This window comes from Hyperolius riggenbachi, chromosome 7 (assembly GCF_040937935.1).
Source record: "Hyperolius riggenbachi isolate aHypRig1 chromosome 7, aHypRig1.pri, whole genome shotgun sequence".
Taxonomy (NCBI): domain Eukaryota; kingdom Metazoa; phylum Chordata; class Amphibia; order Anura; family Hyperoliidae; genus Hyperolius; species Hyperolius riggenbachi.
The window spans coordinates 294,465,506-294,492,315 of record NC_090652.1 but is presented as its reverse complement, the minus strand read 5'-3'; the positions used below and the strand labels follow the sequence as shown (position 1 = coordinate 294,492,315).

General features: G+C 46.5%; 1 protein-coding gene and 1 long non-coding RNA gene across 3 annotated transcripts in view; one reads left to right on the top strand and one right to left on the bottom strand.

Moving 5' to 3' along the window:
- The window catches only part of WNT6 (Wnt family member 6), a 155,169-nt gene that overhangs the window by 73,065 nt on the left and 55,294 nt on the right, over positions 1 to 26,810 (bottom strand). The window lies entirely within an intron of this gene.
- Positions 60 to 26,810, top strand: LOC137525136 (uncharacterized). The gene is made up of 3 exons (XR_011022869.1): positions 60 to 142; positions 10,707 to 10,752; positions 26,596 to 26,810. It is a non-coding gene; the product is annotated as an uncharacterized lncRNA (long non-coding RNA).

Here is a 26,810-nt window from a genome sequence, read left to right as displayed (position 1 = left end):
AGAGTATGAGAGTCATGTGATGGGGAGGGGCAGGCTGAGAGTAGGGTCACGTGATAAGGAGGGGCCTCTGGGACTAGCCAGCCCACAGCAGTCTGAGGAGGGGGCAGTCATGAGCACTATTATGGCATTGGCCCTCATGAAGGTACAGCTAAACCCAGATTTATTTTAACCGGTAAAAAAGTTTGAATTGCTGTAATGTGCTCTCTGATTTCTTGCTTCATGATGGAACAAATGAGTATCTGAGAAGTGCTGTCAGTGAATTGCTGTCCTGTATAGGTATCTGCACTGTTTTCTTTTTTATTGAAAGTGAAGCTAAACAGTACATACTGGTAGAAATGCCACTACAGTCATAACCAGGAGGTACTGAAGTGAGAAGTAAAAGTTCTGTTTCCATTGTATGGAGATTCTGGTCCTCTCTCTCCCCTCTTCTGTTCCAGGGAACTTTGGAGTTGGCTGCAGCATCATGACAGGAGGTCTCACTGACCAATAGCAGGAGAGGAGGCTTGTAGTGCTCCCTTTAGGCCAGATCCACAATATGGGCTGGATTCACAAAAGCGTGATAACTCAGTTATCACGCCTAAAAGCTTTGCACGTGCACACGTGCGTGCAAGCCATTGTGCTTGTTTCACTAAAGTGTGATAAGTGCTATGATATGTGATAGCACTTATCACGTGATATTTGCTTTGATAGCACTTATGTGCAGTTATCACGCTTTAGTGAATCAAGCCCTATAAGCGCTTTTGTGAGCGCTTGCGTTTGATTAGTGCTTGCTGAGCGCTTGGTAGTGCCATTGCAGCCTCTGCATCTCCTGTTGCTACGCCACTGTGATGAGATGTGATAAGGTCAGGGAGGAACAGATGGCAGTCAGGGTTTTGAGCAGTGTCAGGGTTTGGTAGGCTAGGTTCACATGTGGAATGCTGCGTTCCCTGTACAACAGGAGCGCAAGTGAACGAAAAAGTAGAACCGCATGTTTCAGCCACGCTGCGTCGGGTACAGTGAAGCATACAGTCAATAATTTTGATAGTACTTTTTATTTATTTATTGTATTTATAAAGCGCCAACATATTACGCAGCGCTGGTACTAGGTACTTTTTCAATTGTTAAAGTGTACCAGAGCTCTGAAATAAAAAAGATTTTATACATATCTGGGCCTCCCTCCAGCCCCATCCGCTCTGATCGCTCCCACGCCGCCGTCCTCCGCTGCCCGCAGCTTTGGGTCCCCGCACTTCCGTCAGTCGGAGGCAGTCTGGCATAAGAGAAGTGCGCCCTCTACGTATCTCTCCAGCAGTTGCTGCAGAGATACGCAAAGAGGGCACTTCTCCTGCGTAGCTGGCTGCGACTGAAGTCAGTTCCTGGTTCCCAAAGCTGTGGACGGCGGCGTGGGAGCGATCAGAGCGGATGGGGCTGGAGGGAGGCCCAGGTATGTATAAAATCTTTTTAATTTTAGAGCTTTGAGTCTCTTTAAATGCTTAAAGGGAAGGTTCAAGCAAAATAAAAAAATGAGTTTCACTTACCTGGGGCTTCTACCAGCCCCATGCAGCCATCCTGTGCCCTCGTAGTCACTCGCTGCTGCTCCAGTCCCCCGCCGCCAGCTTGCCGACCTCGTAGGTCGGCGGGCCGCATTGCGTACATTTTTACGCATTCCCGCTAGTGCAGGAACATTAACACATACATTTTTACACATTACTGGTTCAATGCGTAAAAATTTACGCATTGGACCAGTAACGCGTAAAAATGTATGTTAATGTTCCTGCACTATCGGGAATGCGTAAAAATGTACGCAATGCGGCCTGCCGACCTCCGAGGTCGGCAAGCTGCCAGCGGGGGACTGGAGCAGCAGTGAGTGACTACGAGGGCACAGGATGGCTGCATGGGGCTGGTAGAAGCCCCAGGTAAGTGAAACTCATTTTTTTATTTTGCTTGGACATTCCCTTTAAAGGTTATTTTAAAGGTAATATGAAAATGATCTTTTAGGAGAAAACTAACAGGGCCTATATAATAATCTGAACATTTATATAGCGCTTTTCTCCTGTCGGACTCAAAGCGCTCAAGAGCTGCAGCCACTGGGACGCGCTCAAGAGGCCACCCTGCAGTGTTAGGGAGTCTTGCCTTGAACTCCTTACTGAATAGGTACTTGACCTAGCCAGGATTCAAACCCAGGTCTCCCATGTCAAAGGCAGAGCCCTTAACCAGTACACTATCCAGCCACTACGATGCTATTAACTTTTTCTCCTGAGTTTTCTCCCAGGTGGTATTTTCACACCTTGCCATAAAATGCCTTTTAAACCACCAGCAAGCAAGAAAATGCTCATAATATTTGTGATTAGTACGCATGGCGTCATCACGGCGGCCGGCGTGACAGGTCTGCGCATGCGCGGAAAACCCGCACATGCGCAGACCTGTCACGCCGTGATGACGCGAAGCGGCCGGCATGATGACGCCATGCGTCATTAACCAGGAAGAGCCGGCCCGGGTGACGCCGGTAATGAGGGGCTGGCGGAGGCACAAGGAGAGGAGCCAGAAGGACGCCCGGGGACCTCGCCGCCTATGCTGCGCTGGAAGAAGCCCCAGGCAAGTGTACTCTTTTAATTTCACAAAACATAAAGTCACTGAGGAGGTGAGTTCCTCTCAACGATTTCATCTTCCGTGGAAAGTATCCTGCTTTTTTCAACAGGAACTCCAAACGTACAGAAACGACCCACCCCAACAGCATCAGCCTTACCATTCCAAATAATCTTTGCAAGTATATTAAATCAATGTGAAATGTGGGTTCCATTACCAATACTCCTTGATAGTGAATGTAACGTCTAGGAAGACTCATGGAGAAGTGTGTGATTTGTTTGATCAGTTGATAGATTTGCAAAGCTCTGATTTGCTAGAATCGCATCCGGCTTTAGCTTGTGATCACAACTTGCAAATCAGAGACTTGCATATCTATCACCTGACCAAACTGGTCACATGCCTCTTCATGCATTCTAGACATGACCATGACTACTCCCTGAATAAAAACTACATGGGCGTCTATGCCCATAATCACCTAGACCAGGCATGGGCAAACTCGGCCTTCCAGCTGTTACGGAAGTCCCACAATGCATTTGCCTTTATGAGTCATGACTGTGGCTGTCAGACTAATGCATTGTGGGACTTGTAGTTCCTTAACAGCTGGAGGGCCAAGTTTGCCCATGCCTGACCTAGACTCATACGCACAACATAACCGAACGTCTACTGGGCCATTTTGCTCCATTCTTTGGTGTCTGGGCATTTGTGAGCATCAGGAGCACTTACTGAACGCTGTATTCAGCCATCAGTGTTCAACTGGCCCTAAAACTCAGAAGCAGATGCGAAATTATCGTTTGAGAAATTGTGTTTGTCCAACTTCCGTCCTGATTTGTCCCCCGAGAGATCTGGAGTGCCTTTGCAGTGACAGTTTTTGCTGCCCTACGTCACTGCACTGCGCAGTATATTCTCAATTACATTTCACCTCAAATTCTTTGAATTGTAGTCCTCTTACAGACCAAATTTTGAGGGTATGGGAAGTGAACCCCTTGAGCTACCTCTGTGCAAAGAGTCCTGCCGGCTCACAAGATAGGCTCATATGCCATAATTCTGGAACCAGCAGTGCTCGGGGGCGGCAAATATGCACAGAGGCAGCTTGGGGGGGGGGGGGGAGAAGGTTGTAGGGGGTTTGTAGGGTGTGCAAGAGGACCACAATACAAAGAATTTAGGGTGAACTGTATTTGAGAATACACTGCGCATGTACGTGATCCTGCGCAGTGCAGTGACATAGGGCATCAGGAGAAAAAAAGATTCTGCTGCGCATGCATGTCAGTAAACACACTGACATAGCAGTAAATGTGATGAGCAGCAAAATTTCAATCAAGGATCGGGTTAAAGTGAACCTCCAGACTAAAAATCTACTCAGCAGCACTGAAAAGGCTTGGTGTTGCTTTAACAGTTTCACAGCATCAGAACTTCATTTTTAGCTGCACAGAAGCTAAGCTCTGCCCCATCAAAGAAATCTGCCCGGGCATTTTCCCCCTGATGCTGAAAAGGGAAGCCGGCGGTTTGGATGCCGAAGCTGGGCACCACTATGGCACTAATGCTATAGTCTGCCCCCTGCGCAATGGAAATTTGATGTTCTGGCAACCGCCAGACCCCAAATTACTTCTCTTTCGGAATTGTTACGACTCGGAGGGGGAATAGTATTTAACCTCGCCGGGAATTTGAGCGGCAGTGTCCAACTCTCTTGCGCGCAGGTCAATAAGTACGCCTGAAAAGAGTTCTTGCGCTTTGTGTACAGTTTTTTTTGGCACGATTATGGAGAATTTCAAAGCACTTTTAATGTAATGTAGCGATTTTTGCAGCCATTGCAATAGTTCGTTCTTGTAGTTCGTTCTCAGTAGTAGTATGGCTGCAAAATCACTTTAGTACAGCAGCGATTGCAAAGCGTTTGTGCTTGTAGCGATGCTATCCTTTGTATCGGAGTGCAAACACTCCAATAATGCTGCAGACAGGACAATTGCAATGCGTCTGCAGCATTATTGGACAGGACAATTGCAAGTGTGTCTGAAACAGCTCCTGTGGGAGCCACAGCAAGCGATACTTAGTGACGGATAATGTTTAATGCAGTATTAGAGCATAGAGGCAACGTTTGCATCTAAGCGAGCGCATGTACCTGGCTGCAGCTGTGTGAGTAGCTGCGCGTGGGATGTGTGTGTGTGTTTATAGTGGGGTGGGGGGGGAGAGAACAGCATGTACCTGGCTGCAGCTGTGTGTAGCTGCATGTGTGACGGTTGTGTGTATAGTGTAGGGGGGAGCAGCATGTACCTGGCTGCAGCTGTGTGTAGCTGCGTGTGTGACGGTTGTACGTGTGTGTTTGTGTGTGTAGTGTGGGGTGGAGCAGCATGTACCTGGCTGCAGATGTGTGTAGCTGCGTGTGTGACGGTTGTGTGTGTGTGTGTGTATAGTGTAGGGGAGGAGCAGCATGTACCCGGCTGCAGCTGTGTGTGTGTGTGTGTGTGTGTGTGTGTGTGTGTGTGTGTGTGTGTGTGTGTGTATATACAGTGGCTTGCAAAAGTATTCGGCCCCCTTGAAGTTTTCCACATTTTGTCACATTACTGCCACAAACATGAATCAATTTTATTGGAATTCCACGTGAAAGACCAATACAAAGTGGTGTACACGTGAGAAGTGGAACGAAAATCATACATGATTCCAAATTTTTTTTACAAATAAATAACTGCAAAGTGGGGTGTGCGTAATTATTCAGCCCTTTGAGTCAATACTTTGTAGAACCACCTTTTGCTGCAATTACAGCTGCCAGTCTTTTAGGGTATGTCTCTACCAGCTTTGCACATCTAGAGATTGAAATCCTTGCCCATTCTTCTTTGCAAAACAGCTCCAGCTCAGTCAGATTAGATGGACAGCGTTTGTGAACAGCAGTTTTCAGATCTTGCCACAGATTTTCAATTGGATTTAGATCTGGACTTTGACTGAGCCATTCTAAGGCCTCGTTCACATTAGCGTTCGCTGTCCGGATTCGCCTGATCGGATCCGGACCGTATACTGTACAAACGGAACGTACGTTCCGCATAGCAATGCAAAGTCTATGCGGACGTTCACATGCGTACGTTCCGTACAGAACGGAGCCGGATCAGATCCGGACACTTTTCCAACATGCGCTATTTTTCGGGTCCGGATCATCCGGCCCACGCACCCGGACCGGATCCTGACTGCACCATCCGGAAATAGAAACCTATGGGGAACGGAAAGCACAGAACACACTGGATACAAACACCTGACGTTCTACCCCAATTCCTATGCTTATTCTAGCAGCCATTTTGGATGGGGACACATGGGCCCAGCATATCTGGAGTGGAGCAGCAGTGACTAACGTGCTGGAGCTGTTTGGCAGTATGTCGGAGGTAGAGGTGAGGCCTAAACAGCAGAGGACCTGATTTTACAGGTGCACCAGGTGCATCTTCTGCTGACCACAACAATTTTAATAGTTTATTGCTATTTTACAATACGGATCCGGATGGCAGCCTGATGCACGCCTGATGCAAACGGACCGGATCCGGATCAGATCCGGTCCGTTTGCATGCCAAAACGCAAGTGTGAATGGGGCCTAACACATGGATATGTTTTGTTTTAAACCATTCCATTGCTGCCCTGGCTTTATGTTTAGGGTCGTTGTCCTGCTGGAAGGTGAACCTCCGCCCCAGTCTCAAGTCTTTTGCAGTCTCCAAGAGGTTTTCTTCCAAGATTGCCCTGTATTTGGCTCCATCCATCTTCCCATCAACTCTGACCAGCTTCCCTGTCCCTGCTGAAGAGATGCACCCCCCGAGCATGATGCTGCCACCACCATATTTGGGGATGGTGTGTTCAGAGTGATGTGCAGTATTAGTTTTCTGCCACACATAGCGTTTTGCATTTTGGCCAAAAAGTTCCGTTTTGATCTCATCTGACCAGAGCACCTTCTTCCACATGGTTGCTGTGTCCCCCACATGGCTTGTGGCAAACTGCAAACAGGACTTCTTATGCTTTTCTGTTAGCAATGCCTTTCTTCTTGCCACTCTTCCATAAAGGCCAACTTTGTGCAGTGCATGACTAATAGTTGTCCTATGGACAGATTCCCCCACCTGAGCTGTAGATCTCTGCAGCTCATCCAGAGTCACCATGGGCCTCTTGACTGCATTTCTGATCAGCGCTCTCCTTGTTCGGCCTGTGAGTTTAGGTGGACGGCCTTGTCTTGCTAGGTTTACAGTTGTGCCATACTCCTTCCATTTCTGAATGATCGCTTGAACAGTGCTCCGTGGGATGTTCAAGGCTTTGGAAATCTTTTTGTAGCTTAAAGAGAAACTCCAACCAAGAATTGAACTTTTTCCCAATCAGTAGCTGATACCCCATTTTACATGAAAAAGACAATGATTTTCACAAACAGACCATCAGGGGGCGCTGTGTGACTGATTTTGTACTGAAACCCCTCCCACAAGAGGCTCTGAATACCGCGGTACTGCTGGCAAACTGCCACAATGTAACAATATTCAGAGACAGGAAATAGCTGTTATTAGCTGTCTATAACAGACAGAGCAGCTAGAAACAGCTAAATAACCTGCCCACAGTAACAATGTCACCATGTAATAAATGTCAGAATGTGAATCTGGGAGAGGAAAGATTTTACAATGAGCAAACACTGACTAAATCATTTATACATAATTATGGTAAAAAATGAAGCACTTTTTTTACTACATTATTTTCACTGGAGTTCCTCTTTAAGCCTGCTTTAAATTTCTCAATAACTTTATCCCTGACCTGTCTGGTGTGTTCTTTGGACTTCATGATGTTGTTGCTCCCAATATTATCTTAGACAACCTCTGAGGTCGTCACAGAGCATCTGTATTTGTACTGACTGCACTCAGACCAAAGGGGGCTGAATAATTATGCACACACCACTTTGCAGTTATTTGTAAAAAATGTTTGGAATCATGTATGATTTTCGTTCCATTTCTCACGTGAACACCACTTTGTATTGGTCTTTCATGTGGAATTCCAATAATATTGATTCATGATTGTGGCGGTAATGTGACAAAATGTGGAAAACTTCAAGGGGGCCGAATACTTTTGCAAGCCACTGTATGTGTATATTTATTTATTTATAGTGGGGGGGGGGGAGGGGGAGAGCAGCATGTACCTGGCTGCAGCTGTGTGTGTGTGTGTGTATATAGTGTGTGTGTGGGGGGGGGGGGGAGCAGCATGTACCTGGCTGCAGCTGCATGTGTGACAGTTGTATGGGTGTGTGTGTGTGTAGTGTGGGGTGGAGCAGCATGTACCTGGCTGCAGATGTGTGTAGCTGCGTGTGTGACGGTTGTGTGTGTGTGTGTGTGTGTGTGTGTGTGTGTATAGTGTAGGGGGGAAGCAGCATGTACCTGGCTGCAGCTGTGTATAGCTGCGTATGTGACAGTTTTGTGTGTGTGTGTGTGTATAGTGTGGGGGGGAGCAGCATGTACCTGGCTGCAGCTGTGTGTAGCTGCGTGAGTGATGGTTGTACCAGGGCTGTGGAGTCGGTACAAAAATTTCTCAGTTTATGAAACCACGACTCCGGGTGCCCAAATTGGCTCAGGCTGTGGATTTTGTAGAAAAATCATTCGACTCCGGGTGTGACGGGTGTAGTTGTGTGTATGGGGGGGAGGGGAGAGCAGCATGTACCTGGCTGCAACTGTGTGTAGCTGTGTGTGTGACGGTTGTGTGTGTGTGTGTGTGGGGGGGGGGGGGGGGAGCAGCATGTACCTGGCTGCAGCTGTGTGTAGCTGCGTGTGTGACGGGTGTACTTGTGTGTATAGTGTGTGTGTGTGGGGGGGGGGGGGGGTTGTACCTGGCTGCAGCTGTGTGTGAGGGGGGGGAGAGAGCAGCTGCCTGCCAACCTCTCCCTCTCCAGCAGTAGCTCTGGGTCTGTCTAAGCATGTTCTCTCTGTCCCCGACACGATTTTAGGAGCCTTCCAAAATCTATAATTATCATGACAAGCTTGTCTCAACGCCTCCCTCCCAGAGCCCTTCCACCTCTGTAATCAGGAATTAACCCCTCGCGTGCAGCAGGTGTCCCGCTACTCCGCAAACAAGAATGGAACTCTATACGGTGTGTTTTATATTGCCAAATAGGGGTGTGGCTACCGTGGGTGTTATCCAAGTGTCAGTAATGCAAAGGGAATTTTTCAACTTTTTTTTATTTTATGGAGAATATATTATTTTTTTGTGTTTATGCTACTTTCAATACTTATCTACTTTTTTTTTTTTAAGAATTTAAAGTACAACTGAAGTGAGAGGTATGTGGAGGCTGCCATATTTGTTTCTTTATAAACAATGCCAGTTGCCTGGCAGCCCTGCTGCTCTATTTGGCTGCGGTAGTTTCTGAATATCATCAGAAGCAAGTATGCGGCTAATCTTGTCATTGTAGGCACTGGCACTACGGTTACCTCCCTTTGCTTCCTCCAAGGCGGTATCTCCTCCCTGCTGGCCTGCAGCATCTGATCCCCAGGATGCCGGGTATGTGCTGCACCTCCTCCCATAGCATCTCCTCCCTGCTGACCCGCAGCATCTGATCCCCAGGATGCCGGGTATGTGCTGCACCTCCTCCCATAGCATCTCCTCCCTGCTGGCCTGCAGCATCTGATCCCCAGGATGCCGGGTATGTGCTGCATCTCCTCCCATAGCATCTCCTCCCTGCTGGCCTGCAGCATCTGATCCCCAGGATGCTGGGTATGTGCTGCACCTCCTCCCATAGCATCTCCTCCCTGCTGGCCCACAGCATCTGATCCCCAGGATGCTGGGTATGTGCTGCACCTCCTCCCATAGCATCTCCTCCCTGCTGGCCTGCAGCATCTGATCCCCAGGATGCCGGGTACGTGCTGCACCTCCTCCCATAGCATCTCCTCCCTGCTGGCCCACAGCATCTGATCCCCAGGATGCCGGGTATGTGCTGCACCTCCTCCCATAGCATCTCCTCCCTGCTGGCCCGTAGCATCTGATCCCCAGGATGCCGGGTATGTGCTGCACCTCCTCCCATAGCATCTCCTTCCTGCTGCCCTGCAGCATCTGATCCCCAGGATTCCGGGTATGTGCTGCACCTCCTCCCATAGCATCCCCTCCTTGCTGGCCCGCAGCATCTGATCCCCAGGATGCCGGGTATGTGCTGCACTTCCTCCCATAGCATCTCCTCCCTGCTGGCTCGCAGCATCTGATCCTCAGGATGCCGGGTATGTGCTGCACCTCCTCCCATAGCATCTCCTCCCTGCTGGCCCGCAGCATCTAATCCTCAGGATGCCGGGTATGTGCTGCACCTCCTCCCATAGCATCTCCTCCCTGCTGCCCCGCAGCATCTGATCCCCAGGATGCCGGGTATGTGCTGCACCTCCTCCCATAGCATCTCCTCCCTGCTGGCCCGCAGCATCTGATCCCCAGGATGCCGGGTATGTGCTGCACTTCCTCCCATAGCATCTCCTCCCTGCTGGCCCGCAGCATCTGATCCCCAGGATGCCGGGTATGTGCTGCATCTCCTCCCTGCTGGCTCGCAGCATCTGATCCTCAGGATGCCGGGTATGTGCTGCACCTCCTCCCATAGCATCTCCTCCCTGCTGGCCCGCAGCATCTAATCCTCAGGATGCCGGGTATGTGCTGCACCTCCTCCCATAGCATCTCCTCCCTGCTGGCCTGCAGCATCTGATCCCCAGGATGCCAGGTATGTGCTACACCTCTGCTGCATCACTCACCCGCTCTCAGGAGATTAGCAATGGGATCATCAGTCACACATAAAGTCCTGCTTCCTTTCTAACTACAGCGGCGCCTCATGTGACCTGGAAGCATGTAACAGGTCACATGATGCACCGCTGTAGCCATGGATACAGGATGATGGACAGACAGATGGAGATCTCATCACTGGAACGCTGAGAGCAGGTAAGTTAAGCGGCACCACACATCTAGGGATGGGGAGAGCGTGGAGGGGGGGCATTTGGGTAGGAGAGCTGTCTCTTGCCGCCCTCTAATTGATGCCATTCTGAAGCACATAATTCACGTTGCTTCATGGAAGAACCGGCCCTGAGTGTTCCATTTTTTTCGTTTGCAATATTCCCCTTTCTCTTTTCTTTTTTTTTCTTAGTTTCCAGTTTCCTTCTTTCTTACTCAGCTGTATTACCGTGCTTCTCTCTTTGCAGGTGTGAGCAGCACTGCAGCGCACACGACAAGTGATGTGTCAGCAAGGTATGTCACATGCCAGTAATTTAAAATAGACCTAAATGTAGTAATGCAGTTACAATATACAGTATATACTGCAAATAGATTATCTGTAAAGTATTTATTTGGCAGTATTGATCTGAGATTCATTTTAAGCTTGCTTTTAGGCCCTATTCACACTACCATAAAACATTGGCATTCCTGAGACTGTGATAACAACCGGGTGGTAACCAGGGCTGTGGAGTCGGGCAATTTTGGGTGCCTGGAGTCGGGAAAAAAATGCACCGACTCCGACTCCTAATGAATTTGTAACTGTAATTAAAATAGAAAATATGATAAAATTTTCTATTTCTCAGATAATAGTCATTAAAAATAATGTATATATACAGTAATAGCTGTGCTTAGTCCACAAAAATGAAATAAACCAGTCAAAATTAGTTACTTTTGCTGCTTCAATAAAGCAGTCCCCGTATTTTTAAGGTCAGATATACACATCTGATTGTGACTGTATATATGATGTGTACACAGGAATCTCTTATATATACTAAATAACATCTATGCTGTAAGAATAAAGCCTGATGTGTAGCTGTGTCACTAATAGAGATGGTCAATGAGATGGAAATAATTCTGCATTGATGCTGATTTATGCAAATGTATGCACTCCCTTTGCTGATGAAATCAAATAATGTGATATGTTATTAAAATTTGGTTTGGTGACTACAAATTAAAGGGTAACTGAAACGGATGAAAAGTAAAGTTTTATACATACCTGGGGCTTCCTCTAGCCCCCTTCAGGCTAATCAGTCCCTCGCTGTCCTCCACCACCCGGATCTTCTGCTATGAGTCCTGGTAATTCAGCCAGTCAGCGCTGTCCGGCCGCATGCCGCTCCCACAGCCAGGAACATTCTGCACCTACGCAATAGTGCTGCATAGGTGTAGTATGCTCCTGGCGGCGGAGTGTGTGCATGCGCACTACGCCCGACTGGCTCAAGTACCTGGACTCATAGCAGAAGATCCAGGTGGTGGAGGAGGACATAGAGGGACTGATTATCCTCAAGGCGGCTGGAGGAAGCCCCAGGTATGTATAAAACTTTAATTTCATCTGTCTCAGGTTTACTTTGTTACACAGTAGTACTATACTCTACATATGCACTCCCCACAGAGCTGCAGGGAATCCACTGAGAATGCTGTGCACATTGAACACAGAGGTGTTGTCTTGTTTACAATCTCCTCATTCCCCTGCAGAGTACCTGCACATCACTCTTACATGTACCCACACTTACATTGCCTAGGGCCTGATAGATGTTCTTTGTTCCGGTTTGTACCTTTTACAAGTACTCTTACCAAGGACTAGTTTTAGTCTAAAGGGAATAAATATAGTAGTCTACATATCCTTCTCACTTCAGTTGTCTTGTAAAATTCCTAAGCGTTGGCAGTTAAGAGACAAATTTCATGTTACATACTTTTAATCAACAAAATTGTAATATGCAAATTAGAGGAGTCGGAGTCGGTGGAATCCTAAACTGAGGAGTCGGAGTCGGTGGATTTTTGGACCGACTCCACAGCCCTGGTGGTAACGACGTAAAAAAAATAAATACTGTAAATGAGCAGTTTCTTTTGCTGTGCTCACACTGACAAGTGTGAAAGCAGCACACATAGCAACATTGGTATTTCGTTCTTTTTTGAGTGTGTTCCCAATGCTGTGCTTGTAGTTCCACGCTGCTAGTGTGACTCTTGCCTTAAAGGAATTCCGAGGTAAGCGTGATATGGAGGCCACCATATTTATTTCCTTGTAAACAGTGCAAGTTGCCTGGATGTCCCCCTGACCCCGTGTCTCCTACTTTTAGCCATAGACCCCGAATAAACATGCCTATCAAGTGCTCCAGCCTAAAGGACAATTGTAGCGAGAGGTATCTGGAGGCTGCCATATTGATTGCCTTTTAAGCAATACCAGTTTCCTGGCTATCCTGCTGATCCTCTGCCTCTAATACTTTTAGCCACAGATCCTGAACAAGCATGCAGCAGATCAGGTGTTTCTGACATTATTGTCAGATCTGACAAGATTAGCTGCATGCTTGTGTCTGGTGTGATTCAGACACTACTGCAGCCAAATAGATCAGCAGGACTGCCAGGCAGCTGGTATTATTTAAAGAGACTCCGTAACAAAAATTTCATCCTGTTTTTTATCATCCTACAAGTTCCAAAAGCTATTCTAATGTGTTCTGGCTTACTGCAGCACTTTCTACTATCACAGTCTCTGTAATAAATCAACTTATCTCTCTCTTGTCAGACTTGTCAGCCTGTGTCTGGAAGGCTGCCAAGTTCTTCAGTGTTGTGGTTCTGCTATGAACTCCTCCTTCCAGGCCCCTCTGTGCACACTGCCTGTGTATTATTTAGATTAGAGCAGCTTTTCGCTTCTCTCTTATCTTTTACAAGCTGGATAAATCGTCCTCTGAGCTGGCTGGGCTTTCACATAGTGAGGAATTACAGACAAGGGCAAAGCTGTTTGCAGGAAGAAAAGAGCAGCCTGAAACTTCAGTGCATGAGAGATGCAGGGGGAAAGAAACACACAAATGATCTCTTGAGATTCAAAAGGAAGGCTGTATACAGCCTGCTTGTGTATGGATGTATTTTCTATGTGTGGACATACTGTACATCAACCTACTTCCTGTTTTGGTGGCCATTTTGTTTGTTTATAAACAAACTTTTAAAAACTGTTTTTAACCACTTTTAATGCGGCGGGGAAATTGTGACAGAGGGTAATAGGAGATGTCCCCTAACGCACTGGTATGTTTACTTTTGTGTGATTTTAACAATACAGATTCTCTTTAAAAGGAAATAATTATGGCAGCCTCCACAAACCTCTAGCTACAGTTGTCTTTTAAGTCTGACTGGGTTAGCCACATGCTTTTTTCAGGCTACTTACACACTAAGACGTTGCGCTTTAGGGGACGCTATGGTCGCATAACGTGCCCCTAATGCAACGCATGGTGGTGTTGAAGTTGGACGTCAGATTGAGCTGTGTTGTGCGGCTCTCAAAGCAGCCGCTCCAGGTTAGTGATAGGAAGTCCGGTTCTTTTTAAGGATTCGGATCATTGAAAAGATCCGGATCTTTGAACCGAATCATTTGAATCATTTTACTAGGGAAGCAGACTGGGTGAAATGACTAGCAGGACAGGACTTTCCCTGCACTGTACATTCTGTATGTTCCTGTTTCTTCCAGACAGACATTCTCTGTGAACCGAATCTTTCATTGTGATGATCCGGATGATTCAACTCACAAAATAGATCCGGATCAAATGAAGGATTCGTTCATGATCCGGACAACACTACAGTCCCACTACTAATCTCTGCAGTGAAGTGAATATTAATTAGCCATGTGGCTGCCGGAGGAGGGGGAGAGGAGTCCTCCTCCTCCAACATTACTGAGCATGTGCAAATAGTCTAACGTGGCTTAGCCCAGTATAACGTACAGCATGTAACACTTTGTTTAAATGTGCTGAGTTACAATGTAACGCAACGTGTGCACTGTGAACAGCACATTGATTTTACAGTGCTGTGAGTTGGGCTGCGTTACTGGCTGCTGTAACGTGGGACTTTAACGTCCCACTGTGAAACCAGCCTCAGGGTTGTGCCTCAGACCATACTGATGCCAGAAGTAGCCCATTGATAAACATGATTTCTTACCGTAGTTTAACCTTTTCGGGACCACGTGCATTAGATTCTACGCCGCACTTGTGGCTGTTCTAGCCTGATGCGGCGTAGGATCTACGCCGGCCCGCAATTTCCGCTCCCGACGCGATCGTGCGCACCTGGAGGGGGAGATTAAGCTGTCATATGACAGCCGACATCTCCCCCGAGTGATCAGCAGCCATCGCGTATGGCTGCTGATCACGTGATCACTACGATCACCGTCGGATCGCAGTGATCAGTTTGACAGCTGCGGCGGCAGGGGGGAAAAGAAGAGGATCCACTCACCTCCCTGCCGTTCCCGCGACGATCGGCACCCCCCTCTGCTCTGGCCGGCATCTCCGCTCCGTCTGACGTCAGCGCCGGGTCCCGGCTTGATGACGTCATCAAGCCGCGACCCGGAACTGATCGTCAGACAGAACGGAGATGCCGGCCGGAGAAGAGGGTCCCGTGCGGCTCATCGCTGGAGCCTGGAAGGTAAGTGAAGGCTGCTGGCAGAAGGGGGGGCCCAGGCCACCATGGGGGGACACAAATCCAGGCAGCCACAGACGGGATCTGGCCGCCTGACCCCCACAAACGCGCGCACCCCCTTCCCGCGCAAAATGCCTGGTCCTTAAGGGGGGGTAGGCGGCCGGTCCCGAAAAGGTTAAAGAGGAACTTTAGCGAAAAGGGGAAAAAAATAATACATTGCAAAGTGAAACGTAAAATAGAACAGAGATTTGATAGTCGCCATTTAATTTGTTCTTATTGTTTGATCCACATTCAGCCTGCACATAATCATGTTTACTACTTGGCAGACAAGGGGAAAAAAAAAAAATAGACAGCACCAACTACCGTTATCTATAACCACATCCCCTAACAATGCGATAAGCGAAAAGGTTGTTTTTTTTATTGTTATTTAGAATTTATATAGAGCCGACCTCTTCCTCAGCGCTGTACAGAGTATATTGTCTTGTTACTTAACTGTCCCTCAGAGGGGCTCACAATTTCTATAGATATACATATGCACAGAGAGAGATACTGTTTGCTTGTAAGTTGGAACAACAAGAAGTTTTGAATCAGGATGATACCATTTATTGGCTAACTTAGAGATGGATAAACAGTGAGCTTTCGACTTATAAAAAGCCTTCGTCGGACTGTAAGTTGGAAACAGCCCTTATTTCCAACAATGCAACAAGACTCCCACAGTGTGATGACAGAACCAAGGTTATGACATCACACTGTAGGCAGGGTTTCACTACATACTAGTTGCTAATGATCTATTCAAGAAAAGGAAGGTTTTTTGTGTGTGTTTTTTTTTTTTTTTTTTGGAAGGCGTAGCAGCTGCTTTTTAGGATGAAGTTCAATCCATGGTTACAGTTCCTCTGGATCCGCCGGCCGCATCCGCTTGAAAATCCGCGTGGCTAATGTATCTCTATGGGCTGGTGCACACCGGCGGTTTGAGGTTTTTAGCAAGCCGCAAACGTGCCTTTTGCTGCATGTTTGCAGTTTGCTTAAAGAGACACTGAAGCTAAAAAAAATATGATATAATGAATTGGTTGTGTACTACGAATAATTACTAGAAGATTAGCAGCAAAGAAAATATTCTCATACTTTTATTTTCAGGTATATAGTGTTTTTTCTAACATTGCATCATTCTATAATATGTGCAGATTACACAACACTCAGCATTCAAAATGAGTCTTTCAGAGCAGTCTGTGAAGTAATGAACTCTCCTCTGGCAGAGAAAAAGTAAACAGTTCACTTACAGTTGAGATGATAAAAGTCAGATAACAGCCTAACTTAAGGGGCCCATACACTCAGCCGATTTTCTGGCCGACAGATCGATCCCGATCGATTGATCGTTTGCAAATCGGTTGGCCAATCGACCGATCGATGGCCGATTTCGATCGATTTCGATGGATTTCCATCGAGCTGGCAGGATGGAAAATTTAGGTCGATCTGATGAGATTGCTTATCAGTTTGCATTGGCCTTAATGGAAATCTGATGGCAAAAAAATGCCATCAGATAGAATTCCAATAGATTTCAAACTGAAATCTATTGGAATTCTATCCTGGTAAAAAAATGTTCTAAAAACGCATCAGATAGATCATCAGATGCATTTCTTATCTATCTGTTGCCAATCTGACGAGTGTATGGGCACCTTTAGTCGGAGAGCTTAATGGCTTGTTTGCATAGAGATAACAACTGGAGTTTCTTAACTCTTCCTGTACTGGAAACAATTAGACTGATGTATCTGATCTAAGGCCTGGAACCCACTGAAAACCGCAACGCAAAACACAACCGCTAGCGTTTTGTCTGAGCGGTTTGCAAGCGGATTCATGCGCGTTTTTGGTCGTGTTTTGCAACATTGTATTTTTTTCCCCAGCGGGTGCCTAGCGTTTTGCGTTTTGCGTTTTTATCCTGATTGGTCCTGTGAATTACCGTATATACTCGCAAGCAAGCCGACCCGCATGTAAGCCGACCCCCCAACTTTTACCCGAAAAAACAGGAAAAAATGATTGACCCTCATATAAGCCGGGGGTAGGAAATGCTGGCCGCGTGATCCCCCCAGTGTGTCCCGGTATAGATAGCATAGTGCCCAGTATGGGTAGGTAGTGCCTCAGTATAGCTAGTAATGTGCCCAGTATAGCTAGTAAAGTGCCCAGTATAGCTAGTATAGTGCCCAGTATAGCTAGTATAGCTTCCAGTACAGCTAGTAAAGTGCCCAGTATAGCTAGTATAGTGCCCAGTATAGCTAGTATAGTGCCCCAGTATAGCTAGTATAGTGCCCAGTATAGATAGGTAGTGCTCAGTATAGCTAGTAAAGTGCCCAGTATAGCTAGTAAAGTGCCCAGTATAGCTAGTAAAGTGCCCCAGTATAGCTAGTAAAGTGCCCAGTATAGCTAGTATAGTGCCCGGTATAGCTAGTAAAGTGCCCAGTATAGCTAGTAAAGTGCCCCAGTATAGCTAGCATCGTGCCCAGTATGCTAGTATAGTGCCCCATTATAGCCATTAGAGCTAGTATAGTGCCCAGCATGGCTAGTATAGTGCCCCAGTATGGCTAGTATAGTGCCCAGCATGGCTAGTATAGTGCCCAGTATAGCTAGTATAGTGCCCAGCATGGCTAGTATGTGCCCAGCATGGCTAGTATAGTGCCCCAGCATGGCTAGTATAGTGCCCCAGCATGGCTAGTATAGTGCCCCAGCATGGCTAGTATAGTGCCCCAGCATGGCTAGTATAGTGCCCCATTATAGCTAGTATAGTGCCCCAGTATAGCTAGTATAGTGCCCCATTAGAGCTAGTATAGTGCCCAGCATGGCTAGTATAGTGCCCCATTAGAGCTAGTATAGTGCCCCATTATAGCCATTAGTGCTAGTATAGTGCCCCAGTATAGCTAGTATAGTGCCCCATTATAGCTAGTATAGTGCCCAGTTTAGCCAGTATAGTTCCCCATTATAGCTAGTATAGTGCCCCGTATAGCTAGTATAGTGCCCCATTATAGGTAGTACAGTGCCCAGTGTGTGTAGGTGAACTCCCCGCCCGCCCCCCGCCGCGGCCGCCGCTGCACTTAGCTTACCCGGCGGCTTCCACTATTCCCGTCTCCGTGCAGGCATGTAAATATTTCACAGCAGCTCGCCCCACGGCGGCTGCTGTGTGATGAGGGAGGAAGCAGGAGATCGGCTTCCTGTAGCGGCGATGTGTATCGCCGTTACTATGGGAACCACTCTCCCTACAGCTTCCTCCCTCATCACACAGCAGCCGCCGTGGGGCGAGCTGCTGTGAAATATTTACATGCCTGCACGGAGACGGGAATAGTGGAAGCCGCCGGGTAAGCTAATTGCAGCGGCGGCCGCGGGGGGAGGACCACATCACTCGCAAGCAAGCCGACCCCCCAACTTTTAGCCCACTTTTGGGGGGTCAAAAATTCGGCTTGCTTGCGAGTATATACGGTATTTTTCATTTTGTTACAGTGTGCTGAACCGCAAAACGCTAGCAAAACCGCTCAGTTTAGGTTTTGCTGAGCGTTTCCGCTAGCGGTTCAATACTTTACATTGAAGCGCTAACGCTCCCAAAATGCTGCATGTCCTGCGTTTGCGTTTCTGAGAAACGCAAACGCTCCTGTGGAAGTTGCCCCATCTATTAACATTAGCCCAGCGTTTTGGCAAACTGCTAGCGTATCGCAGTGCTGCCAAAAGCGCTCCTGTGGGTTCCAGCCCTTAATGTTTTATTTCTTAGCTGTACTACACATACAAATCATAATATCATCATTTTTTTTTTTCGCTTCAGTGTCTCTTTAAAACCTCAAACCGCCAGTGTGCACCAGCCCATAGAGATACATTAGCCACGCGGATGCTGATGTGAATGCGGCCGGTGGATCGCATACAAAATCTGCCCGGTGTGCACCCGGCAAATATCGGCTCTCTGCTCCCAAAACCGCTAGCGTTTTGACGATCTGCTAGCGGTTGTGGGGTGCACTGGGCCTAAATCAGTTTTTCTGTACAGAAATTGCACATGAAGAGAGCCAAATCTGTCCCCTGCCTTGGTAAACGAACATTCCACAGAGATCACAACAATTCCTTTTTAAATCAAAAGTGAAAGTCCACACTGATATTTTTAGAGTGGCTGAGCGCCTGTGTCTGGAGCTGGCACGTTTAGCAGAGCTATTCTCCGTAGAGTGGCGTCAGACAACCGGCGGCCGAACAGCTTTACTGTTCCGCTCGTCTCACCTGCAGCTTTGAAGATTTGCATGGCTGTTGTGGTTTCGAAAATTTATCACGATGGAAGCCTTTTATCATAATTGGATTCCGGTTATACTGAACTGGGAAACATTTACAAGCATGCCACCAAAATGGTTCACTGTATAATGCATCATGATTTTGAAAACCGTCTCATTACAAATGCTATTTTTTTATTTTGCCCACTGGAAGCAGAGTGATGTTTGCCTACGATATATTTACAGTATTTCCTTCTAGCCCTGCTGGCTGCAGTAGTGTCTGAATCACACCAGAAACAAGCATGCAGCTAATCTTGTCAGATCTGACAATAGTGTCAGAAACACCCGACATCCTCAGCAGGATGCCATACAACTGGTATTGCTTAAGGTGCGTACACGTCTGATTTTATGCCCGATTGTTCAAACCGGATGTTTGAACGACTTCTCATTCAAACAAAAAGTTGTTCAGACTCCTTCTACACACAGACGACAAAACATTTGAAATGATTATTTAAATGTTGTTTGAATGGACAATGGACTGGAAAGAACATTGGACCAGATCAAATGACTGAACAAACAACTTGTTGTTTGAATGTCCTTTAGTGTCAAACTAATAGACTTTCACACAACAAGTTGTTTGTAAACATGTACGAACCTAACGGTCGTATGAACAACAGTTAATCCACGAATCCGGCAAGCCGATCAGTCAAAACTGCTGCTAATAGTCTAACGATCGTTCGTACACTTGCCAAACTGTCGTTCAAACGACTGTTTTGAACGTCAAGTCATTCAGAAATAAAAGATGTATGTATGTATGTACCTTTAAAGGATACCAGAGCCGAAAGACTCTGGTAAAAAGTGAAGGTGCAGTGGGTAGGGGGGGGGGTATAAGCAAATACTGCGCCTCTCGTTCCCTTTCCCTCACTCGCCATTCTCTTACAATTAGTCCCGTTAAAGGGGTTCTGTGGACTGTTTTTAAATAAACAAAAACCGCCACTTACCTGGGGCTTCTATCGCCCCCATGTAGCTGAAATGTCCCGCGCCGTCCTCCTCTGATGCTCGATCGCTCGCCGCCGGTCCTGTTGTAATATTCGTCTAACAAGACAAATAATGCTCGTTCCCGCATGTGTCATCGGGAACAAAGTTTTCTTGTACTGCGCCTGCGCAGTAAGCTCCCCATGACGCGCAGTCTAATCAGACGGCTGATCAGACCGGGAGCGGTGGCGGGGAACAGGATCGTAGGAGAACGGCACGGGACATGACAGCTGCAGGGGGCCGATAGTAGCCCCATGTAAGTGTCAGTTTTAGTTTATTTAAACAGTCCATAGAACTCCTTTAACCTTGATGACTCCAGCGACTCCAAACCTGGACACACTGCGCTCCCCTGATATAAACACCCAAACACACGTGCGCTGGCCCCTTAGGTATGATATAGCTAAACCACCCTGGTTCACCTCCTCTTTGCGTATAACCATATAATACACAGAGGCAGTGCCACTCAGGGAACCAGCATGTCTCAATATTCCAAAAGTCCACAATTGTAAAGGACACAGTCTTTCATAAGGCAGTCAAATTAAAAGTTCCTTGACTATGAGCAGTCTCTTATAAGATTCACTGGGCCAGATTTATCAAAGCATTAACGACAGATTTTTCTTCTTAAACTGTTCTAACCAGCAAAGGAACAGTTCTGCATGATAAACTTCTTAAATCCAACGCAATAGCAGCTGTTAAGCATGAATTTCGAGAGCTGTACTTCAGTACAGTTAAAGGGACTCCGAGCAGTGTAGTAACTATGGAAAGATGCATATCATTTTAAAGCTCTCTTTCTCCTCTTTCCAATGATATATAAACCGCCGCCCTACGCCTTTTAGTTTTCGCTATTTTTGCGATTGAAATTGATGTGGCCGCGATTTCAATCGCGAAAATAGAGAAAACTAAAAGGCGTAGGGCGACGATTTAGGTGTCGCCAGAAAGAGGAGAAAGAGAGCTTTAAAATGATATCCATCTTTCCATAGTTACATTGTATTACACAGGACGACACTTTCCCCAGTGTCAGCAGCTCCATACAGCAGAATGGAGCTGCTGACTTTAGGAAAAAGTCGCCCTGTGTAATACAATGTAACTATGGAAAGATGGATATCATTTTAAAGCTCTCTTTCTCCTCTTTCTGGCGACACCTAAATCGTCGCCCTACGCCTTTTAGTTTTCTCTATTTTCGCGATTGAAATCGCGGCCGCTGCAATTTCAATCGCGAAAACTAAAAGGCGTAGGGCAGCAGTTTATATATCATTGGAAAGAGAAGAAAGAGAGCTTTAAAATGATATGCATCTTTCCATAGTTTCTGCACTGCTCGGAGTCCCTTTAAGAGAAGTGCAAATCCATTCCTAAACTGCTGCAGATTAAGAAGTGCCTAATAGCAGTTCTACAGATAGTGCAATCTAGGCATGATATGTGAAGTGCTCCTCCCCCCTGCTGCCAGGTGTCCTTTGAAGCTGTTCTGTGCTTAACCCTTCCAGTGCTGGGCATTGATGCACTACAGCAGATGTATTGGTTACCTCAGCAACAGCATTTTTCCATCACACATTGACCTTCCTAACTCCTCCTACTCCTAACAGTTTAAGAAGGAAACTGCACTATTTAGTGATTTCTTAAGATGTCTGAGACAATTCTGCATGGATTTCTTCAAACCTACCAATATTTTGTCTGACATTCTTGACAAATGTCCCCCACTGATCTCTTCAATACACAAACCAATCGCCTTTCTTTAAAATAGAACAGCCTCCACCCCATACTTTGTGCTGGACTCACAAGACAAGACAAATAACATTTATATCGCGGTTTTCTCCTGGAGGACTCAAAGCGCCAGAGCAGCAGCCACTAGGGCGCGCTCTATAGGCAGTAGCAGTGTTAGGGAGACTTGCCAAAGGTCTCCTACTAAATAGGTGCTGGCTTACTGAACAGGCAGAGATGAGATTCGAACCCTGGTCTCCTGTGTCAGATGCAGAGCCCTTAACCATTACACCATCCAGCCACCTCACAGTCCACTAAGACCTACTGGCGGGTCTGATGCAGTCATGGGACAGTTAAGGGGTGGTCTTCCACCTCTCTGGCAAATCCTTGATCACTTCACTGATGTCAACCTCATCCTTATGGTCAGTACGCGTTTTCCAAAACCTCAATAAAAAGGCCTCTCATAGCGTAAAAAAGTTTAACATTTATTGATCTATAAAAACATATTGCACTCACGTTTTCCAGCCTGATATATTAGCATAGAAGTTTTTTTTTTAAACGGGCTCTCCTCCGTAATGTCCGCAGGCAGGCTTGTTCCTGTAGTCCTACACTGTGTTCCGCCACTGGTGCGCACTCCCGACGGCTGCACACCACGTGGGACAACCACCGCTAACACTCCGTGTATAGTTCCTGCTTGCGTGGTTAGGATCCCGACATGTTTCGTCAATCTATGACTCATCAGGGACCCTGTGGCCACGCAGTGATGTCACAGGAAACGAGCGGTGGACGCCCACGTTCCTGTCCTGTGACATCACTCTGTGCTTCTGCAGAGAGCAGAACAAACATACTGCATATGCGTACTGCATACTGAATATGTCCGGCTTGGAGTCGCCGAGGATAACGGGACCAAGTGTATCAGAACGGCGGGGGACAGAGGGGAATGGGAAGGGTGGTACCTTCACTTATTACTAGAGTTTTTCGGTTCTGGTAGCCTTTAAAAAGAAATAAATATGGCAGCCTCCATATTCCTCTCCCTTCAGTTGCCCTTTAACCTCCTGAGCATTATGCCGCTCAAGAAGTTTTGCTAGCTTCAGGAGTTCCCCAGGATAAATCTATTTAGTGGCTGAATTAAATGTTAGCTAGTACTAGGCTAGCCCGTATAGGTGCCAGCCCCCCACCCCCGATTGCCCCCGATCCAGCCGCTTATACATTACCTAGCCTCTATCCAGCGACTGCTGCAGCCTCCCGCACAGCTCCGGTCTTCTCTATGGTAGTGATGGGTCGTTCGCGAACGAGCCGGCTCTAAGAGCCGGCTCTTTACTGCGAACGACAAGAGCCGGTTCCCAGTTTTGAAAGAGCCGATGCCTCAGCCGCCCCACACAGCTCTGATTTGCTGTGTAATAAAGGGCGCTGAGGCATGCTGGGAGAGGTAGTCCTCCTCTTGCAGCTTGTAGGAGTGTATGGGGCGGAACAGAGCAGTAGCAGGAGGGATTGGCCCAGTCAGAGAAGCAGTCTGGAGTTGTCATGGAGATGGGGGCGGGGCTTTTACTCCGATTCTGAGTGGTGTCTAGTGAGATTTAATGAAGAGCCGATTTAGAGCCGGCTCTTTAATGGGAGCCGATTCAGAAGAGCCGATTCTCCGAGAAGAGACGGAATTCCCATCACTACTCTATGAGGAGAATTGGGACTGCACATGACGTTGGTGACGTCATGTACGATCCTCCTCATACTGAAGACCGGAGCTGTGCGGGAGGCTGCAGCAGTCGCTGGATAGAGGCTAGGTAATATATAAGCAGCTGGATCGGCTAGCCTAGTGCTAGCTAATATTTCATTCAGTCACTTAACTTAATAGATTAACCGTTGCCATTCGGCTGCATTTTAATTGCACCTGAATGGTGATCGTGAGCGGCAGGCGGGGCCACCGAACTTCCCAACAACGCTCAGCTCAGCCTCCCCTCTGAGAGAGGCCTTATGGCGTGACCCTAGTATGGTTCAGGGACATCAGAACAACCCAATACCTTTTGGACGGTGCATTTGAATGGTGAGGGGTAAAAAAAATGTCCCTATAATGATATTTTGTACCTATAAGATGCAAGAAAACTCAGTTTAAACAGTTAAATGCTTCCACTCAAAATACAATTAACAAAGTAAAAAAAATTATCACGTCAAATACCTCAAATTCCTTAAGCGAGTGGAAACTTTTCCATATAGAACTGTGAAATCTCCCTAGCCTTGAATCATACAGGCAGCGATACTTCACTGAAGGTTCTACCACCTTAGAGAGGAACTGTAACCCAGGTTTGAACTTCAGTATCTGATACCCCCTTTCCCATGAGAAAGCTTTACCTTTTCACAAACGGATCATCAGGGGGCTCTGTATGGCTGATATTGTGGCGAAACCCCTCCCACAGTGTGATGTCATGACCATGGTCCTGACAGTTTGCTGTCTGTGAACCTTGTTGCATGGTGGGAAATAACGTTTGTTTCCAACTGCCAAGCCACCAGTATCTCCCTCTGCATATGTATATCTATTAAAAACAACCTAGATTATAAGCTCGCAAGGGCAGGGTCATCCTCCTAATGCTTTCTGTTTTTGTCACAATATTTGTGCTGCTTGGAACTCTGCTGTACATTTGTTAGTTGTATCTATGTTCCCCTTGTGGTCTTATTGTGCTTTGTAAAGTGCTGCTGAATATGTTGGCGCTATATAAATAATAATAATTTTAGCCTATTGCATTGTTAGGAGGTGTGAGTATAAATAATGACAGTTGGCGCTGTCTGTTTTTTTTCATGTCTTCCAGTAGTAAAGATGATGAACTGCAGGCTGAATGTGGATCAAACAATATTAACAAATGACATGGCGAATATCAATAATTTCTCGATCTCTCTTCCATTTTTTAACTTCTAACTTTGAAATGTATTGATTTTTTTTTTTACTTTTTTTCGCAAAAGTTCCTCTTTCAAGGACCATTATCGCGAAAAAAAAGTAGGCAGTTAAAATCTGACAGAACTGACAGATTTTGGGCCAGTCCATTTCCTCATGGGGGATTCTCAGAGTTGTCTTTGTTTTCAACAGCATTTCATGAACAGCAGTTGCAAAGTCTGACAAAATAGTGCCAGTGAGTAGGGAGGTTGGCTGGTATCTTACTATTTTGGGCAGTTATTGCTAAAAGAAAACCGCACGGACTCCGGCACTACAAAAGAATCTTCTCTGTATTGAAGCCACATAGCGCAGGTACAGAAGAAAGCCCCTCTGTCTACAGCTGTTTCACGTGAATGTCACGCCTCTTCAGGACACGTGGGGTCAATATTTTGGGCAGTTAAACTGTTGTTTAGGAAATGCATTTGAAAACAAAGAAAATGCTGAGAATCCCCCAGGAGGAGATGTTCTGGCCCAAAACCTGTCGATTCTGTCAGATTTTAACTGCCTACTTTTTTGGGATAGTGGTACTTTAAAGGATACCTGAGGTGACATGTGAAATGATGAGATAGACATGGGTATGTACAGTGCCTAGCACACAAATAACTTTTTTTTTTCTTTCTCTGCCTGAAAGAGTTAAATATCAGGTATGTAAGTGGCTGACTCAGTCCTGACTCAGACAGGAAGTGACTACAGTGTGACCCTCACTGATAAAAAATTCCATCTATAAAACACTTTCCTAGCAGAAAATGGCTTCTGAGAGCAGGAAAGCGATAAAAAGGCTCAATAGTTAATAGATTTTAGCTCTGGCATACTTCAATGAATGTGTCATTGATCAAAAACAATAAAACAGTTAAATTTTAAAAAGTAGATTTAAACATAAAATACATCTGTGGACTTTCTTAAAAAGTAATTTTTAGGAGACGGAAGATCGATACAATTTTTTATTTCATTAGTTTATTTTCGCCTTGGGTGTCCTTTAAGCCCCAGCGCCGCTCCCAAACAGTGCTGACGTAAGCTGCTGCCCAGTTTCTAACCAATGCGTTATTTTGGAAGGCCAGGCATGGAGTTTTGTGATCCTTTTGTCGTTAGGAGTGTTTTAATTTCAGAAGCTTCCTGTTTAAAAGAACATCTGCTATTATAGCGGGCGCTGGGGCTGGCCACTAGGCGAACTGCGGCTGCAAATAGAAGGTTGCCCCGCTTCTTCAGAGGCAGGAGATTATAAAGTGGACGGAAAGTCTCCATTGATCAAGGCGGTGAAGGAGCAGCAGTCGATGGACGGGCCATAACATTGCATCCAGGGCCGAATTTACCATAAGGCACTGGTGGTGTGGTGGAGATGAACAAGATTTGATTGACCTGAGCGTCAATCATCAAGAGATTTGTTTTATTGTGGACTTTTGCTTGAGCAGCAATTATCGGCAACTGTTAAGCCTAGTACACACTAGCAATTGTGATTGTCCAATGATTGGTCAATTTTACCACCTCCATGTAGTATGACCATTTACCTATATAATCTGCATAGAATTGAAAATCTGTTTGGCCCTCATACTACATGGAGGTGGTAAAATTGACCAATCATTGCCCAATCAAAATTGCTAGTGTGTACTAGCCTTTAGATCGGACGGAGACGGAGATTGAACTGCGCACTGCTTACTTTTTTTTCCCAGTGTCTCTGGCATGAGCAGGTTTGGATATTCCGACCATCAGAGAGGTTCGAATGAAGGCTGATTTGGCAGGGGCGGAGGAGGAGGAGTAGAGGAGGGTGGTGAATCGTAGCCAGGACAACTAGATCTCGGATCACCTTAGATAATAAATTGTGTACAATTGCAGGTTCTGGCTGGAACAGCACGACTTTTGAAGGGTGGCTTGAATTCTTAATAGATTTAAAGAGTTCAAGTTTCGACACATACCCGTCTTCTCTGCCTGGATATACCTCTCGTGACCTGTGTGAGGAAAACCCTCCTGAGCACCTCACTATTCCTGGCCTGCGCTCAGGTCCAACCGGGATTGAGGAAATTCAGGAGGAATCTCTCTACGGACATCCC